Here is an 18507-nt window from a genome sequence, read left to right as displayed (position 1 = left end):
ATGGCAGGGGTAACAATTCTGCTCTCAGATGAAGCAAAAGTAACAATAGCTCTAATTAAAAGAGATAAGGAAAGTACATCTTGATAAAGGGTACCTTAAAAATGAAGCAAAAACAATATTAAATGTATATCCATCAAGTGGTAGAACATACAAATACCTAGAGAAGATATTAAACCAGTCACAGCAATAAATAGACAGAAAAATTATAATAGTGGGGGGACTACAAACTTCCCCTCTCAGAATCAGACAAATCTAATCAAAAAACAAATAAGAAAGAAACTAAGGAGGTCAATAAAATCCTCTGGAGAAAATTGAATAGGGACAGAAAGAAAACACCTTTTTTTCTACAATACATATGGCATCTACACAAAAACTGACCATATATTAGAACATAAAAATCTCACACTCAAAAGGCAGAAATACTAAATGCTTACTTTCCAGACCACAATGCAATAAAAATTATATTTAATAAAGGGCCAGGGAAAGATAGACTTAAAACCAATTGGAAATTAATCTAATTCTAAAGAATGAGTGGGTCAAACAACAAATCACAGAAACAATCCATAATAATCCAAGAGAATGACAATAATGAGATAACATACCAAACTATAGGATGCAGCCAAAGCAATTTTAAGGGATTTTTTAAAATCTCTAAATAGCTACATGAATAAAATAAAGAGGAGATTAATTAATTGAGCATGCAACTAAAACAGTTAGAAAAAGAACAAATTAAAAACCCCCAATTAAATACCAAATTTGAAATTCTGAAACTCAAAGGAGAGATTCATAAAATTGAAACTAATTAAACTATTGAAGAGTTGGTTTTATAAAATGAAAAATAGATAAACCTTTGATTAATTTGATTAGAAAAAGGAAAAAGAAAAACCAAATCACCAGCATAAAAAATGAAAAGGGTGAACTTATCATCAAAGAAAAAGAAATTAAAGCAATAAGTAGGATCTATTTTTCCCAACTGTGTTGCAACAAATCTGACAAGCTAAACCAAAATGGATGAATATTTACAAAAATACAAATTATGCAGATTAATAGAAAAATTACTTTAAAAATCCCATTTTAGAAAAAAGAAATTCAACAAGCCATTAATGAACTCCCTAAGAAGAAATCTCCAGGGCCAGATAGCTTTACAAGTGAATTCTATCAAATAGTTAAAGAACAATTAATTCCAATATTATGTAAACTATTTGAAAAAATAGGCAAAGATGGAGTTTGCCAAATTCCTTCTACGACACAAATATGGTACTTATACCTAAACTAGGAAGAGCCCAAACAGAGAAAGAAAATTACAGACCAATTTCCTTAAGAAATATTGATGTAATAATTAAAATATTAGCAAAGAGATTACAGCAACTTATCACCAAGATAATACACTATGACCAAGTGGAATTTATATCAGAAATGCAGGACTGGTTCAATATTGGGAAAACTATTGCCATAATTGATGATGATACTAACATGGTTATCAATAACAATGCTCATGTGTAGGCCAAGCTAACTATAATAAAAATGACAATTCTGCCTAAATTGGTCTACTTGTTCAATGCCATACCAATCAAATGGCCAAAAAATTATTTTATAGAACCAGACAAAGTAATGATAAAATTCTTCTGGAATAACAAAAGAACAACAACAAAAAAAAAAAAAAATCACAAAGGATGGTGATTTAGCAGTACCAGAACTAAAATTAACTATATTATAAAACAGCAGTCATCAAAACCATTTGGTAATAGATAGGAAATAGAGTCGTGGATCAGTGGGATAGATTAGATATATATAGTATAATAATCAAGGCCTATGGTAATTAATATTTGATAAACCCCAAAACTCTAGTTTCTGAGATAAGAACTTATTATTTGACAAAAAAATTACTGGGAAAATTGGAAAATAGTGTCAGAAACTTGTTCTAGACCTACATCTTTCAATGTATTCTAAAATAGAATCAAAATGGCACATAATTTGGGCCTAAAGGATGATACCATAAGCAAATTAGGAGAACCAAGGATAAGTTACCTATCAGGTTTTCAGAGAAGGGGAAAAATTATGACCAAAAAAGAACAAGAGAACATTATGAAAGGCAAATTGGACAACTTTGATTGCATTAAATTAAAAAATTTTACTCAAATAAAACCCACAGAAACAAGATTAAAAGGGAAGTACAAACCAGGGGAAAATTTTACAATCAGTGTTTCTGATAAAGATTTCATTTCTAAAGTATATAAAGAACTGGGTCAATTTTATAAGAATACCAGTTATTTCTCAATTGATAAATGGTCAAAGAAGATGAGCAGACAGTTTTCAAATGATGAAATAAAAGTCATCTATGGTCATATGAAAAAAACAAATTATCTAAATCACTTATCAATTAGATAAATGCAAATTAAAACAACTTTGACATACCTCTCAGGTTGGCTGAAATGATGGGAAAATATAATGATAAATGTTTGAGGACATGTGAAAAACTGGGATACTAATGCATAGTTGGTAGAGTTATGAAATGATCCAGCCATTCTGGAGAGCAATCTGGAACTATACCCAAAGAGCTATTAAACTGTGCATACCCTTTGATCCAGCAATGCCATTACTGGATCTGTATCCCAAGAAAGTCATAAAGGATGGGAAATGACCCACATATGCAAAAAATGTTTGTAGGAGCTCCTTATGTGGTAACAAAGAATTGAAAAATGACTAAATGCTCATCAATGGCTGAACAAATTGTGGTATATGAAGGCAATAAAATATTGTTGTTCTATAAAAAAATTGATGAACAAGCTGAGTATATAAAGGCCTGGAAAGATTTACATGAACTGATGCTGAGCAAAACAAACAGAACCAGGAATACATTGCACATAATAACAGCAAGAATGTGTGATGATCAACTATGAGAGATTTGATTCTTCCCAGTGGTTCAGGGATTTAAGGCAATCCCAATAAACTTTGAATAGAAAATGCCATTTCTATCCAGAAAAAAATATAGAGATTAGATATGTCAACACATGCTATGTTCACTTCATTTTCTGTTGTTTTCTTTCTCCCATGTTTTTTCCAATTTGTTTTGATTTTTCTCTCCCAACATGATCCATAAAGTAAATTGCATTAAAAATAAATAATAAAACAAGCAGACAAAAAATAAAAATAGATTTTTTTTCAAAAAATAAAACCAAGTTGCACATGAGAAATTCTCAGTTTCATATATAACACTCTTTTTTTGGTCTACTTTTTAGAAGAGAGTGGTCATTTTATTTGGTGTTTAAGTTCAGAATAAATTGCAGCAAGATATAATCATCTAGCTTCAACCTAAAGAAGAGATGAAGTCATAGCTCTCACTGCTTCTTTGCAAAAATGGAGGACTATGGAAATAAAACACTACTTAAAATCTCAGTATATTGGATAAATTTACTGAACTATCATTTTTTTCCTATTTTAAAATTATTTTTATAAGAGAGATACTCTGGGAGGAAAAGTGAGGAAAGGGTCCATTGGGAAATATTGGTGTGGTAAAAACAAAGTATGAATAAAAATTTTGTTATCGCTTTTTGCCCCTCCAAAATAAAATAAAAAATAAGGCAACCCAAGCACTTAATTTGAACTGGGTTTGTCTAGAATCAATCTCCTCGTACTCAATGACTCATTAAGGCTCCAGGATAATATATTTATAGCTTAGAGTATGGTTCACATGTTTAGGATTTACCTAAAATGGGAGTAGTAAAAAAAAAAAAAAAAAAGTATGGTGTACAATATGAATAAGACATGCCATAAGTAAATTATTTCTACATACAAAAGGAATGCTAAACATATAAGGAATCATAAAACCGTATTAATAGGACAAAATTGGCTAATGTAACTACTGTTACAATCTACTGAAAGGATGATATTTAAGTATTATAAGGACATATAAAGTTTGTGGGTTTTCTGATTAGGCATTACTCTCAAAGGAAGCACAAATGGGGTATCGCAAATACAGGCATACTGAAGCTTACTTAGGTAGGAAATATGCTTTAACTGCCATATGTTTGAGATTGCACAGAGGCTATGGTGGAGAATGGGGCAGCTTCCCCTATTCCCATCTGATTCTTGGGATACAACTCAAAAACAAACCTATGTATTTTGCAGCCAGAAAGGAAAAGAGAAAGGAAACGTTACCCCTTTCACACATCCACTGATTCATCAGCTTTTTTGACTTTGTAGCCAATAACATAAGTCTTTATTATCTCAGAGCAGAAATGCCAAACATGTAGCCCACAATACTTCCAAGTACTGCCAGAACAAGATTAAAATGTAAATAGAAAATACTTAACAAAATAAATAAAAATGCTTTAAGACATGGGTAATTTTACATTTGTAAACTAAGTTCAAGAGGGATCCTTTTACACAGATTAATAGTCCCATTGCTATTTGAATTTGACATTACTGTCTTATAGTAGCAAGTGTAAAATTCAGTGATAAGTCATACAAGGGCAGAAGCAAGCCTCCCCAAACTACCGTATGGTTGTCTAGAACCAAAAACGACCCCCCCTGATCTTCCAGTTGGGGAAAGGAATCTAAAGATACTCCTTCTTCCAATACACTGATGGTGCTAGATTTAATGTAGCCAGAAGGATAGTGTCTACGCTCATTAGACCTCATATTATTCAGAAGAAAAAATACAAATGTTAGCTAGGCTAGTTATGAAGAGAGATATAATAGACTCACAGAGGAATTTATAACTTGTGCCAAATATAGTTATGTTAGGAACTGGCTGCTCTAGCTAGTGCTAAAAACTAACTACTTCCCTTAATTTAACATAAGAAATAAGGACACCAACCAATTTTTTTTAAAAAGGTCAAAATTAGTCTGAGATTTCCATCTTCCTGGCAACTGAAAAAGTCCTAGCAGAGTCAATACTTTTTTTTTCCTCCCTCTTCCTTCTTTCTATAAGGAAAAGCCTTTATAAAGGCAAGTAATGACAGAAGCTACCCCCAAAATCTAATAAAACAGACATAATTAAAGGAAATATTAATTCAGTTCTGTCTGGTGAACATAATAAAATAGTATAAATTTTTATTCTGATTTTGTTCAGTTCAAGTCCTTGGTTTAAAGGATGAAAAAAGGATGGAAAAGGCTATATAAAAACCTAGGGAAAGTTTGTGATGAAAGCAGAAAAGCTTTTTTTTTTAATATCCTTGTTTATTTTTCACTTGAAGGCAATCTTTAAAATGCTTACACACTTACCACCTTATTTTAGATTGTGAGATCTCCAGGGCAGAATTTGGGTACTACTCTATTGAAACAAATACAAAGCAATTTAAATATATGGTGGTACTTAACAAGAAAAGGCAAGGTAGGAGAAAGATGGAAAGGCAGAGGAGGGAAAAAATAATTCCAGTTTAGTTTTTTAGACACAATCACACTTCATCTGTAACTATGGCGGCCTACAAATACAAGCATATAAAACTAAACTCAGGTAACCAGTCTCCAGAAATAGTGTTCCTGTTCGGATAATTAGCACATTTCAGCAGTTTTCAGTTTTACTGACAATGTTCAAATTTCTATATCTACAACTGCTAAAATTTTGATTTTATTATTGACTTAAAATACTACAATGGGGATTTTAATTTTTTTTTCTTTTCACTACTGATGCTTCTGAAGAAGGCACATATTCCACTAGAACAAAGTATAATTTCATTTGATTCTCCTAGTTTAGGGTCCAATTGAAAGCTAAAACCCTTAGAGGTGAGACTAAAAATCCATATTGATTCTCAGATTTAATTCAAGATTCACCATATGTGGTCACTCTATGCATGTGTGTGCATGTGTGTGTCTTTGTCTATATATGTATCTCTATCTAGCTTTCCCTTTCTTCTTTCCTCCTTCCACCTGTCTCTTTTTATATTTATTTTTTCCATTTTTTCTTTTTATATTATTTTTAGAGAGGTACAATGGAAATATCAAAGTATTAGAGAGAACCTGGGCTTGAATCCCTTCCATGTGACTTTAAAGAATCCATTAAATCTCTATGGCCCTCTATTTCCCTATCAGTAAAATAATAAAATTGGATTAGACCCCTTCTGAGGATTCATAAATTCTAGATCTCAGTTTCTATGATCCAATAGGGTCAAATCACAAATATTAACATTGAACATCTTCCTTTTTTTGGATGGCTTGGGAGCTACATCATGGCAAGAATGCAATTATATTCCATGGGAATACTTCATTTATTGTATTTTTATTTCCTGTGCATTTTTTTACATACAGTGGGCACATGATTTTTGTTTGCTTGCTTGGCTTTCCTGAGCATTTAAATCTTAGGATGATAGACACAAAATTGAAAAGGAGTTTGTAAATCTTCTAGGAGAAATCTCTCACTTTACAAATGAGGAAACTGAGGTACAAATAACTTGAAGTAACTTGTTCAAGGCCACATAACTTATAAGTGGCACAGTTAGAATCCAAACTCAAGTCTTTAAACTTCAAACCCAGTACTCTTTCCACCACAAGAAACTGCTTTCTCAATTTGCTTTATGAGAATCATCTATTTTAGCAAATGTGAATGAAGAAGAGATAGTAATTGCTGGTAATTTTCCCTTTGATCTGGAATCTTTCTCTCTTCTAAAAAAGAAATGACAGTGTAATTCAATGGCTGACACTAGTTTAAGGTCAAATTTGATTCTAGACTAAGAGAGGAAGAAAAATTAAAATGGCTTTCTTAAATTTCATCCCTACTTGATGACTCATTGTGATAAAGTCATGGATAGAACAAATATTGCATTCCTATGTTTAAAATAGTCTCTTTTTTCACATTTGCCTTACATCCATCAAGGTAAGAAAATTTTAACAAATAAAAACATCTTAAGATCCACAAACTTCCTGGCACACATTCTCGGCTTTGTTGAGCTTCCTGATAAATTGTCTTGGGGATCTTTTCTTTATGCCTTAACAATTCAGAATGTCTCTGGTGACACAGCTCATGTCAGTCTGATGGTTGAGGAAAATACATTCATTTGCAGTTGCTACAAGACTGTAACAATAGAGAGGATAATTTAGTGGTATAAGAGACAGAGGCTGTGAGGACTAGATTAGATGATATTTTCATGAAACGTCAGCGCCAGAGCCAGGTCCCTAAGTCTCTGTGCAATTATAGCAATCAGGCTGTTACACATAGAACAATGTGCCTTCTACCTCTTACATAACAATTCCTGGTGACCAGCACAATCCACAGGAGACATGAAGTTGATACACACTATAGACCATTATTGTTTAAGTTAATCTTAACTTTAGGTTAATACTCATCAAAAAGCACATTTGTTAATTTCAGTTCTCTCCATGATACTAGCATTTTAAAAAAGATGTTTCTCTCAAAAGTTGTTTTGTTAGCATAAGATTGTTTGCAGCTGAATTCTGCTCCACTCTACTTATATTTTCATTACTTTCCTGTTTCTCTGTGCCAGATTTTCCAATCAATTCTACTTCAATGGTAAAGTTTGTGGATCAAAAATAAAACATATTCCTTACTTTGGAGAGTGAAATCTCCTGGGACAGCAGCAGTGAGATTTCCCCTATAAACCATTAATGGATCCTAAAGAAACTGTTGAGGCAAATGTCCTGTTGTCAAATATGAGTTCTTTAGGATTTAAAAGTCTTACACTAGCTATTATGTGTATATTCCCAGTACCACAGTCCTACTGATCATGGGACCCCACTACAATTTCCTAGATTTCCTCAGCAACACTGAACATTAACAGGGTAGGGTATTTCCAAAGGGAAATAACCCCAAGGCCTCTCTTTATCTCCCTTTCACTTCCCTCCTCTAATGCTCTCAAGGAAAACATAGACTCACCCCTTCTCAGCATGAAACTTTCCTAAGGTAATAGATATTAATGGGAGAAGAGAGACTTGAGCATGGGCTTTGCACTCTAATTGAATAAAAGACCTGCCTAAAATTGGATGGTGGAGAGGGAGGTGGGGGGAATAGAGTAAAAGCTTTGTTCCCAAGTTGATCTCTGAATGCCAAGCTGCAACCTGGAATTTTTACAGTTGAGTTTTAAACTCCTGACAATGAGCATTTATAATGGAAATGTTGCCAGACCTTTAACTATAGCGACGCCACTATAATATTTATAAGTACCTTATACTCTTTCCAAACACATGTGCTCATTACTTATGTCTCTGCTTCTGCCTCTCTTCTGGGGAACCTTTCTATATAAACAATACAGATTGGCTTGCTTATACTCCCAAATTCTAACTGTTCTACATCTCAATCTGTTATAAGAAAGCCAGTCTAAGGGGGCCAAAAAACCAAGACTCTTTCATAAGGTTTTTACAAAGCTATAGTTTTTTTACAATACATAAACTCCCATTTTCTCCTTGAAATTAGCAAACCTATCTTTTGACATTTTACTTATGATTTTTTCAGTTATACCCCTAAAGAGAGGACAAGACTCCTCAGAGGTTTTGAGGGAACCTATTAACCAGTCCTTATACACTCTAACAATTAAGCTGGTTTTAAGTAAACAGAAGAAAAGAAGTTCTCCATCAAAGAAAGGCCACTCAGAGTGCTGACAGCTTATCTGGTCCAACATAAGCAGGTTTCTGGGGAAACTGATTGCTTAATAGTGATGGAGAATGACAAGGATTTCCTAACTCTTCTATGCAAACCTCAAAGCAATTTTTTGTCTGGGCACAAATTCATTTAACAGCTAGGAGACAATTTAATATGGCCTGCAGGTGAGAAGGAAACAAACAAAATAAAACAATCTCTTTGTTTGGTGCCAGTTTACAAAAGAAGCCAAATTTTCATCATGACTCAGGTCATTGACTCTGTCACCAAATAAATATGAAATTCAGAATGTTATAGGAATATTCAGAATGTTATGTGCATATCCAAGGGACAAGGATAATGCAAACATTTTCATTAAAATTCTCCTTCATGATATATTTTAGGTCATCATTTTATTTAGGTTGAAATTCCTCTTGTCTAATCCCAGTTTGGCCAATAGTTAATCAGAAAGGGAAGTTAATTCAAAAAGTTAATCCCTTCTGGGAAGGGAAAGAAGCTTGAAGAAAATATTCACTTTTAGACTCTAAGGTCATGAGAGAAAAAAACAAAACAAAACAAAAAGAATAGGGTTCATGTTAAGGCTCCCTCCTACCACCATAAATGTTCAGGGATGCTACACTAAGTCACTGTGTCCAAGTTTTCCCAATATTTTTCAAGCTCAAAGAATCAGTAGCTTGGGGAACATTAGGAAGTCTCCAAAGAAGAACCACCAATAGCAATGTGATGACAATTTCATTATTAAAAACTTACGATGCTGCTCAGCTGCAATGATGAAAGTAGCCTAAATTTCCAGATACCTATTCTGGAACCTCGGTTGTTTATTATATGATTGGAAAACAGAGAAATACATTCTTTATCAGTGTGATATAAACTGAAAGGGTTGTGAAAGTCATCATTAATAGGTGGAAGAAGAGGAAAGGAGGGAGGTATTTGAAAGTTAATCTCCTCCATTGGCAAGAGTATGTGAAACCATCTTTTCCTAATCTTGAAGGAAACAAACAAAACAAACTCTCTTTTAAATACCAATCTATGAAGGATGCCAAATTCCTATTATTACTCAAGTCATTGGACTTGTCATTAGTTAAAGATGGATTAAAGATAGGCTCCCACAAGCCTATTTGTCAAATGTTTGGTGGTGGTGGTGGTTGGTTTTTTTTTGTTTGTTTTTGTTTTTGTTTTTGTTTTACTATTTGGGTAATTTGAGAAAATTGTGCAAGTTGATATCAAGAGATAATTTTGAACATTTTGATAAGAAGTTTTTCCAAAAAGTTTATCAACTAGAATTTGTTTAAAAAAAAAAAAACAACAGCCTTCTGTTACATCTTACCATGAGTGATGATATGTGCAAAGACAGAAATTTTCTTTATTTTAAAGAAATTTACTATAAAAACATGTGTCATCCTTTAATTTATTATTTAAAGTGTGACTTTTTCTATTTTGATTTCACCAAGAATAAGTCTAATTCCTTTCAGGATATTTTAAGTTTTAATGAACTTATTTATGTTTCTATATGTGTAAGGAAACTAGAAAGAGAATAATTTCTAATTTCCCCAGCAGGAGAATTAGGAGATGATATTCAAGATCCCATCCCATTCTCATAAGCCATTACGAATAATGAAGAGTTACTTTGTTTACATTTCAAACTTTGTATATGTTATTAAATGGGAAAAGAAAGTTTCACAAATTTAAGAGTATTTATGAAAATTGAAATATATTTCCGTTTTCTTTTGGTCTAAGACAACCTAGTAACCTTTATCTTAATCAAGTCAATAACCTAAGAAGGAAAAAGTCTAAAAAGGCCCCTAATTCTTTGAAGCTCCTCATTTTTTTTCTCATCTTGGACAATATTAGTTGGTGCTAAATTTGATTATTGATATATATATATATATATATATATATATATATATATATACACATATGTATACATATATATATATATATATATATATATTTATACACATACATACAACTTTGTATGTATGTGTACAAATGTATATATTCTTATATATTTGAATATATCATTAAGCTAATGATTTAAAAATAATTATCTTGAAGATAACATATTCTCATATCTTAGTCTGTCCAAATTCCTAATAAATTACTGACTATAATTGCATCTCTTAATTATATCCTATAAGCTTTTCAGGGTTTGAAATTTGGATAGTATGGAAGTTTTCTATAGATTTTTTCTTCCATGGCAGTTTAGTAGAAAGAGTTCTGACTGCCCTAGAAGATAGTTAATTCAAATATTGGATCTGATATTTCAACTAGTGTTGTGAACATGGGCTCATTTAATCTCTGTAAACCTCAATTTCTTCAGGTATGAAATAAGAAAAATGGATATTTATCTTACTCACTTTACAGGGTTGTTTTCAAACAGTAAAGTACATTCTAAATATGAGTTGTTATTAAATTTTGATCAGTTAGGAATAGGATTTCTGAATAGTCTGTTACACATATACTGATAAAAATGAAATTTTCTCTCTCCTGTTTTAATTTAAATAAATTAATTCCAACTTTTGCATTACTTATGGAAATCTTTCTCCAAAGATACTTTCCCTCTCCCATTAATTTGAATGTAATGCTTAGTCTGTTAGATTATTTAAAACATTTCATATTAGATCATAATGGCAAGAGATATTGACATATTTCATAATACCCTTAAATTTCTTATCTTTTCATTGATTGAAAGTGACATTTTTAAAGAGCTCCACACAGAGAGTCTCCAGATATTCCTATTGGCCAAGTTTCCCATGATCACAATTGCCGAGAGTATTTGACTATCTTAAATAAAGGAGTAGCATATCATAATAATAATAGTTCACATTTTATAGCACTTTGATGTTTACAAAGAGCTTCCATTTGAGCCTAATGACAACTCTGTAAAGTATGTGATATTATTATCCATTTTGCAAGTGAGATAACTGATGATTTTCTCAAAGTCACATAACTAATAAATATATGAAGCAGAATGTGAACTCAGGCTAACTCCAAATTTAGCACTCTAGCTATTATCCTACCACATAGCTGTCTCTAGATCCACACAAGGACAAACAGATAATATATTGGAATTTTTAAGTATTAAGAAGTACCCTAATCAATTACTTGAAGGATTGTTACAATGGAAGAGAGATTAAATTTATTCTAATAAATTGAAACATGTATTCAATTTCATTAGAATTCTGTAGGGCAGAACCATAACCACCTGGCAAAAGTTTACAGAGAGGTGGACTTTGACTTAACATAAAGAGAAATTGTCTAATACTCCATAAGTTGAATAACTATCTCAAAAAAATAGTTAAGGCCTCAGTAGTACCTAGATGCTTTCCATCAACTATATTGTAAAGAACATTCCATCTTTAGGGCTTTGGACTTGATCTCTAAGGTGGTTTTTAATTCTGAAATTCTATAATTCTATGATTTTATAGAATGGTGAATTTACTTCATTTCTAAATTAAACTATATTTATACAATATTGGTGAAATGGATTTATTTGATTCCTAGTTCTTATAATTACTTTTAGTCATTGATAAGCCCTTGAATGACCTTCATTTTCATATCAAATCCTGGAAACCAAATGTGGGTGATAATTTGCTAGCATGTCATGAAAGATGTCTTGTGCAAAGTCCAAATGTCCGAAAATAATGAGCTTCTCCAGATTTTCTTGTTTATTGACAATACTGTGTTAATTGCATTAAGCCCTGGTACTCTATAGGACTTCTATAATGAGTTACTCAAGAGAGAGTGACCTAAAATCAAGTAGAAGACAAATTCATATCAACTAAATGATGACATGTAGTTGCATAAACAGTCCAATGAACTGGCATGTCAATTTTGGACTGTTAATACAGACAGATCATCAGTTAGCTAAAAATGCATAAAAATAAGACATCGGAATGGATTGCACTGGGAATTTCCTCTGCACTTCTAGCGGGCCCAGATGATACTCTGTTACAAAAGCTCAACTTTTTAACTCTATATGTTACAAATCACAAAATGCCATGATATCTAAAGAAATAAAATTAAAGGAATATGTACAACGTGTATATATATATATATATATATATATATATATATATATATATATATATATATATACATATCATATATACACACATATATGCACATGTATATCAGTGAATACATGTGTGTATGAATATGTCCATGTATGCACATGCTCACACATATTATGTACATATTATCCCACCATTAACTACATGGCATAATGGTTTAAAAGAGTATTTTCTGCCGGTGCCCCAATTCCAAATGATAGGGAAAAGTCCCATAAGTCCTCTTACAATGTGTAAATCATTTTCATCTGCAATGACGATACTATGAACTAATGGACAAAGGTAATGGAAAATACGTAGAGTGTAAATAAGCTCATATATAAAAAATAGCATATCAGATATCATTAAAGACACAATACCAGAAAATGAGTTGAATTTCTTATCAAGCCATGAGGCTGAGAAGTTAGATGTAGGTTGCTCAAGTCCTGCACTGGTCTCTGCAAAATACCTAAAAAAGACCCAGAAGAAGACTTTTTAGGGTATATTATCAAAGCAGTATTGGTGGAATAAGAACAAGAAATACACATATTGATAACACATGGATGAGTTTCAACCTGCAGAATGAAAGTAATACATTTGATAGACCAGAAATCCATTATACCAAAGCCTAAGAACTTTGTCAGAAGATCCTTTTTTTTTTCTTTATTCTCTTCCTGCTTATTAACTCCTGTATTTCAAAAGTTGAGAGAATTGGGGGAAGGAGGGATTAAGAGAACAAGTGAGTTGTGGGAATTGTGTGAACCACACTGAAACCATCTTGTAACTCAATTCTGGAATTAGTTCAGTGCCCTTTCTATTAAATTATGAGTCTAGTTCAACTTCTGACTTGGGAGAAAGCTTTATTCAGTTGGATATTGTTTGAACCTAGGTCTATGTGGCTGAAAAAGTGAACTACCTTTCCCTGCTATTTAGAGTATTTCTCTAAATAGGACCTAATTATTCCTCTAATTAGGCCCTAATTTAGAAACATGATTAGATCCAAAGATTGATGCAAGGAGTTTTCTCAGTTACACATCTCAAGCAACCAATATGCCTTATCTGAAAACTGGCTCTATACTCATCAGTTATTATTTCTATATCACTTTGTTTACAGATACTTGGGGAGGAGTGGGTCACCTCTTTTTCTAAATTCAAGGAAATGTATTTATTTGTTTTCCCCTTCCAAGTTGAAAATTCCCATTCTTTCATCTAATTAGAAATCAAATTAATGTTGCACTGTTTCCTTTTAATTTCTTTAAAATTTTAAAATTTTATTTGATTAGTTGTTTTTAATGTATAAAACTCAGTCCCCCTATATTGAGGTCTGGGCCTAACCTGAGAATGTCTAGTCCCAGTTTGTTGGGAAATGACCATAAATTGCTTAATAAATCAATGTGCTTGAAAGATCAAATCTTTTTTTCCTCAATCACAACATATTTTATCTACCATATGTCTACTGTAGCTAGAGTATCTGAAGTAATTATTTTTTCCTCTATCGCAATGGTTCTCAAAGTATATCTACTAGCTCTTTGTAGCTTTCCAAGGTGTTTTCAGGGGAGCCTTTGAGGTCAAAACTATTTTCATAATAATATTAATACATTATTCACTTATTAATATACATATGTATAAGGCTGGATTTCCTTCATATATATTTCAACCAAAAAAACTTATCACAACAGACTTATTGCAGAAGGAGATATGAAATTCCAGCTGTCTTCTATTAAGTCAAACATTAAAAAGATTTGCAAAAATATGTAAAACTATGCTATTCTTCTCACCGATCTTTTTACTTTGGAAAATATAGTTATTTTCATAAAATCATACTATTTATGCCAATATAAAATAGGCTGATTATTATTTAAAGGAGTTAATAATTTTAATCTATCCATCTTAATTTCATATAGCAAAAATCAATAACTATAATTCACATATACAAAAACCCAATGCTGGGGGTTCTCAAAAATATTGAGTATAAATCAAACTGGTATTAAGTTTTCTTCTATGTGGCTCTTAGCTTCGGAACTCCACCCATATTCCTTTCCGTCTCATTTGGCTTCTTAATGAATTTTAAATCTCAGATTTCAGTTTTATTCAATATGTTATAAATAACATTTATTGAATATCTGGATTAAAATTCAAATTTCCCAACCATGATATCTTCAGGTTCTGCCTTTAGATTCTGCCAACATAGGCTTGAAACTTGTTATTATGCAAGTAGACAGATAGAACATGGGTAGAAAATATAATAAACACAGCAAGTCACCTCAGTAGATGATCTTGATGGCAAACCAAAGTAAGATGACAAGAAAAAAGTCAGCAGCGAAATTAGATGCAATAGAATGATATTGTAGAATGATGGAAAACAAAAACAACGCTTCTACAAACATAGAAAGCAGCCATGGGAGATGGAATGACACATTCTGGAAAAAAATAATGATTAGTATTAATAATAATTCATGTCGTTATCATAACTTACATTGCTGTACCATTCATTGTACTTCACATATATAATATCTCCAAGTTTGGTTTCTGAGGAGAAGCAGGGCATACCAAGACAAAAAGGATTAGATCATCAACTCACATAGATTCAATAAGAATTCCTTAATCATTTAATCAACAAACATTTATTTAGTTCCAATGTACCAGTTACTAGGTGATAGGGCTGGTAGGTTTTCACATGCATGTAGGATAGAAATCACTACATATCTCAAACTTTTCAATAATATTCAAATGTGTCCCACAGAAAAAAAATATTCTGTGTTCATTATTTTTAAATATATCCTTGTGTTACACAAATGATTTTTAATGTTGAAAAAAGAAAGATGTAGCTCTTTCTGCTATTTCTGATTTTGTTTTTCTGGAAAGAATTTTCCTCTTAAGATTAATTATAACTAGGAGCATTTACCTAGTGCTTTAAGCTTTGCAAAGAACCTTATATATGTTATCTCATTTGATCTTCACAACAATCCCATGAGTATGCACTGTTACTACACCCATTTTATAAATGGAGATGCTAGGGCTGAAATAGATTGTGTCTTACTTAAAATTGTCTGAGGTTGGATCTGAACTCAGGTCTTCCTAACTATAAGTTCAGCATGTATCAACTGTACCAAACAAACTGCAGAGGGTTAAGGCAGATTGCTATATATTGCAAACCATACTAATTCCCATTACTAAAACACAGAGCCAATGTATTCTCCTACCTAATCTGTGCTTCTACTACTTTTTCCCTAAATTTCTGGTATTATTGACATAATGAATTAAATTGGTGTTTCTTTCTCAAATGTGTGCTGGTACTGATTATATCAATACAAATCTTAATTAGAACAAAATGTATTTTTACAACTGCAAAAGGAAAAGTGAAAAAATTCAGAGAATTTTAAAGAAAATATACTGGGGATAGGGATTTAGAAAAGCAAGTTTGATGACAAGGTAAATCACATTAAAAGAAAAAAGAAAGAAACAAGGGAAGGAAAAAAAAACAATTTCTTTTCTCCTGTCATGTAACATCATCAGGGTAAAAGATCCAGGTCCTCTATCTCTTCATCTGTTTCTGGAGGAAAACCTTTACTCTCATTGGCTCAGCTGCTTTTCTATAGCCTGACCCATGTATGATCTACAAATAATGATCTTTACTAGAAAAAGATTATACAGAGTTTGAGAGTCTTGTTTAAAAGTTTAACTGACATGGTAAGGGTGGAAGAAGGGAAAGAGGGATGAACACATATGATTGATGATATCATTTCCCTCCTGTCTGATTCTTAATAACTCATTTTGGGGTTTTCTTGTGAAAGGCACCAGAGTGGTTTGCCATTTTCTTCTCCAGTTCATTTTAAGTATAAGGAAACTGAGGCAAACATGGTTAAGTGGCTTTCCCAAGTGTCTGAGGCAGGATTTAAAATCATGAAGATGAGATCTTCCTAACGCCAGGCCTGGCACTCTATCAATATATATTATTACATATATATTGTCATGAATGTAATACTCAATTTTGCAAGGGCTTAGTATGACACCTGCTCTGCTAGGATTTTTGCTTGTTAGATTTGCACAGCCTAATTTAATCCCTGTGTTTTGCAACAAGACTATATATGAGCAGTTGATTTCAGATAGCTCTTGAAAACAGGAAGAGGATGCTATAATTTTAAAGAACTATTTGGCATCAACCCACTAAGAATAAGGATCCCAGATTTTTAAAAGGGGGGAAAAATTAAACCTCAAGATTTAACATTGAAAATCCTCAAAACAAATCATAATAAAAAATAGCATTTTGTACTTGACTTCTGGCAGGTTTTTCTTTTTTGGCATGGAAGTAGGAGGAAGGACAAACTTTTAAAAGTGCCTGAGCAATAAAGAATTGAAAAGCCCAATGTCCTCCTTTAAAATAGAAGGGTGGCATGATGAAAAATCAATTTATTTTCAATTATGATCCATTTCCGATGAAGAAAAGCAGAAGAGGATCATTTTGTCAAGGCAATTACCCTCCTGAAAGCTAATATGTTCATCATGTTGAATCTGAAAGGAAAAAATGACAATAATTGAGAGAAACATTATTCTCTTTCCCACGGAAATGTCGCTGTAAAATCACAGGGAAATAATTAAGTGCAGAGGTGCTCTTTAAAAGGAGCAAGACACATCTAGCAGAAGGGCTACTTCTGGATTAGATAGGAATTTGTACTCCCTAGGGCATATGTTTACCACACCTGGAGGTGCCCAAGACCTGCTAAACAATGTTTAAATTGGGTTCTTCAAGTCAATCAAAATAATTGCTTTGAATAAAGCAAATTATAGCCAAGAGCTGTAGAAAACCTTAACTGGAGTCCTGTTAGTTTTCAAAATTGGGGACATTAAATCCCCACACATGTTATATAAATCCAGTTTGCACTAGTGTAAAAGGAATAGTTGAATAAGTACCTGTGCCCTACACACTGAAGCTTTAACTCACTGAACCACCTGGAGTTCCGTACACCTTCCAAGGCAACAAATGAAAAAAAGGCATCCCAGAATTGAAAGACCTGGCTTCCAAAAAAACAACACTTCTATACAACTGGTTTGCTTATGGTAAAGAAGGAAAGGGAAGAATGATGTGGGAGAGAACTGGAACAGTAGCTCTTACAGTGAGGCAGAGCTACCTCAACCTCAGAGGGAGATTGGAACTTTTTGAGTAGCCATTTAGAAAATAGAAACTTTTCTTCTCATCTCTCCACTGGGAAAAGAAGAACTATGACCAAGTATCCCAGAATAGTCTTGATAAACTTGTTCCTAGCCTGCTTGGGGAAGTCATGCAACTCGTCAGTGCAGGGGGTGGGGGGAGGTGGGGAGAAGATTCCTAAGATTTAGATCCAGAGTGTAACCTACTAAATTTGGATCTTAAAAAATAATTTTAAAGAATTTAGGTGTCTTGATTCCTGATCCATATTTCTAATCACAAGGCAATGTGGTATAGGGAAAAGAGGTATGAGTTTAAATTCTAATGATATGACTATTGAGCAGGTAACTCTCCCTTTATGGTCCTCAGTTTCCCTTTCTGTAAAATGGGGTCGGGGGATTGGACTAAATGACCTTTAAGGTTCCTTCCAACTGTATATCTATTGTTATAATAAAATATACATACATTGAAGTTGTTTCCTTCTTCAAACTGCATGCAGAACTCCCACTGATTCTAACTATATGTTGGATCCAGCAATCAGACAGACTCCTGCCTGTGGAAGAAGAGAAGAATCTGAGGTAAACCTCAAATGAGATGCATTTCATTTTGCCCGAGGCTTTAAAAAAGTCCCACTTAAAGGGGCCCAGGAATCCCTTACAAGAGCAACCTTCTGCCTCTTAATTTCTATGTTCAACATAAGCCCTCCTCTCAAACAATGTCCTTCCAGCCCCGTGACAGGGCTGAGGCATTTCATGAGCATG

The 18507-nt window shown here is 32.8% G+C and overlaps 1 long non-coding RNA gene across 1 annotated transcript; it reads right to left on the bottom strand.

The window, feature by feature from the left end:
* Nucleotides 1-12980: 12980 nt before the first annotated feature.
* On the bottom strand, nt 12981-18324 carry LOC141553807 (uncharacterized). Its single transcript, XR_012485651.1, has 2 exons — nt 18212-18324; nt 12981-13069 (listed from the first exon to the last, which is right to left on the bottom strand). It is a non-coding gene; the product is annotated as an uncharacterized LOC141553807 (long non-coding RNA).
* Nucleotides 18325-18507: the final 183 nt, after the last annotated feature.

Source organism: Sminthopsis crassicaudata, chromosome 1 (genome assembly GCF_048593235.1).
Source record: "Sminthopsis crassicaudata isolate SCR6 chromosome 1, ASM4859323v1, whole genome shotgun sequence".
Lineage (NCBI taxonomy): Eukaryota > Metazoa > Chordata > Mammalia > Dasyuromorphia > Dasyuridae > Sminthopsis > Sminthopsis crassicaudata.
This window is presented reverse-complemented; position numbering and strand designations above follow the sequence as displayed.